At 45.3% G+C, this 2576-nt stretch overlaps 1 pseudogene; it reads left to right on the top strand.

Annotated features, from left to right (window-relative positions):
• Positions 1-1240: 1240 nt before the first annotated feature.
• LOC126110065 (5S ribosomal RNA) lies at positions 1241-1358 on the top strand (annotated as a pseudogene).
• The last annotated feature ends 1218 nt before the right edge of the window (positions 1359-2576 follow it).

The raw sequence follows: 2576 nt of genomic DNA, 5'->3' as shown, positions 1-2576 counted from the left end.
TTAACATCGAGTATAGATTTAAGTGTCAGGAAGTCGTTTCTGAAAGTATTTGTATGGAGTGTAGCCATGCATGGAAGTGAAACATGGACGATAAATAGTTTGGGCAAGAAGAGAATAGAAGCTTTTGAAATGTGGTGCTACAGGAGAATGCTGAAGATTAGATGGGTAGATCACATAACTGATGAGGAGGTATTGAATAGAATTGGGGAGAAGAGGAGTTTGTGGCACAACTTGACAAGAAGAAGGGACCGGTTGGTAGGACATTTTCTGAGGCATCAAGTGGTCACAAATTTAGCATTGGGGGGTAGCGTGGTGGGTATAAATCGTATAGGGAGACCAAAAGATGAATACACTAAGCAGATTCAGAAGGATGTAGGTTGCAGTAACTACTGGGAGATGAAGAAGCTTGCACAGGATAGAGTAGCATGGAGAGATGCATCAAACCAGTCTCAGGACTGTAGACAACAACAACAACAACATATTTCCTTCATATTCATAGGTGTCTGAATACACGTTTTTATCGCAAGCGAGGCCAGTTCACTGCCCAAGTGCACAGCATCAAATACAAGTGCGCTAGAAAGAGAAAACAAATATCTCTCCCGATTACAGGGCAAGGCGCACATTAGGATAGCGTGTTTGACTGCAATGAATGAGAACTCAGAGTAATACGCAGCCAGCCGTTGTGGCCGAGCGGTTCTAGGCCCTGCAGTCTGGAACCGCTCGACTGCTACGGTCGCAGGTTCGAATCCTGCCCTCGGGCATGGATGTATGTGATGTCCTTAGGTCAGTTAGGTTTAAGTAGTTCTAAGTTCTAGGGGACTGATGACCTCAGATGTTAAGTCCCACAGCGCTCAGAGCCACTTGAACCATTTGAGTGATCCGTTATGATACCGGTGGCTGTGTTGGAAAACGCTGCCACTCAGAACACAAACAAAATCACGTATCCAGTGGGGTCACTGATCACCGGTGCGTTTGCGCAGTGATGCATACAAAAAAACTTTCGTCCTCGTGGTACTTAGTCATACGTAGTAGCTTACGCTCTCTTCAAACGTATTAGTTCTAGAAGGATTCAATTAAAAGTTCTTTGTGGGAGGTGATTTCAATATTTCCCACCCTACACACTGATATAAAATTTTGATTTACAGTCTATACTCAATCCGTATGCGTAAACCACAAATGAAAAGAACTTTAGCCGTAGAATAACAAAGAAACTTGATATATTTCTTGTAGTTTCGTATAGGCCAACGGCCTTGCCGCAGTGGTAACACCGGTTCCCGTTAGATCACCGCAGTTAAGCGCTGTCGGGCTGGGCTAGCACTTGGATGGGTGACCATCCTGTCTGCCGAGCGCTGTTGGCAAGCGGGGTGCACTCAGCTCTTGTGAGGCAAACTGACGAGCTACTTGATTGAGAAGTAGCGGCTCCGGTCTCGGAAACTGACATACGGCCGAGAGAGCTGTGTGCTGACCATTCCATATTCGCATCAAGTGACGAGTGGCCTAAGGATAATACGACGGCGGTTGGTACCGTTGGGCCTTCCAATGCCCGTTCGGACGGAGTTTAGTTTCTAGTTTCGTATTGAGCGACTTCTAAAATCTACATGAAACATCAATAGCTCCTAAAAATTTGTCATTTGTATGGCATACATCATACACATCTCCAGCTGACTGACATTAAAAGCCCGCATCTCGTGGTCGTGTGGTAGCGTTCTCGCTTCCCACGCCCGGGTTCCCGGGTTCGATTCCCGGCGGAGTCAGGGATTTTCTCTGCCTCGTGATGGCTGGTTGTTGTGTGCTGTCCTTAGGTTAGTTAGGTTTAAGTAGTTCTAAGTTCTAGGGGACTTATGACCACAGCAGTTGAGTCCCATAGTGCTCAGAGCCATTTGAATCATTTGACATTAAAAACATGTGTGTTATACTGCACTCATTTTAATGGGCTTGATCACTTCGTCTCTCTTGAGCTAGGCCGATAAGTCACGCGTTTACACTTGTTGTTGTTGTTCCTGCGGTGGTGTTTTATTAAGTCCAGATGGTTCAAATGGCTCTGAGCACTATGGGACTTAACATCTGAGGTCATCAGTCCCCTAGAGCTTAGAACTACTTAAACCCAACTAACCTAAGGACATCACACGCATCCATGCCCGAGGCAGGATTCGAACTCGCGACCGTAGCGGTCACGCAGTTCCAGACTGAAGCGCCTAGAACCGCTCGGCCTGGTATTAAGTCACCAATAGAAATATCTATACTTATACACCTAACACCATGTATATGCAGTCTGCTTCGGCTATCGTAATTTATTTTGGTGCCAAAAAAACAAATCTCATCTACTACTTTTTCTGTCCCATTTTCTCATTTAAGTCCTTCAGCATCACCTGGTTTAATTCCACTACATTTCGCTACGCGTTGTTCTGCTTTCGTTCATGCTCTAAATATCTTTTCAACATGATATACGGTCCGTTCAGTTAATTTTTCGAGTCCTTGGCCGTCTTTGAGAGCGTTATAATGCAGTCAGCAAATCTCCCTTGTACAGCCGGTCTATATAGGGTATCCGAAGGGGAAATATCAATATCACGGATATG

Source organism: Schistocerca cancellata, chromosome 12 (genome assembly GCF_023864275.1).
Source record: "Schistocerca cancellata isolate TAMUIC-IGC-003103 chromosome 12, iqSchCanc2.1, whole genome shotgun sequence".
In the NCBI taxonomy this organism is placed as follows: domain Eukaryota; kingdom Metazoa; phylum Arthropoda; class Insecta; order Orthoptera; family Acrididae; genus Schistocerca; species Schistocerca cancellata.
The sequence above is the reverse complement of the archived record's forward strand: the minus strand, read 5'-3'. Positions and strand labels throughout refer to the sequence as shown.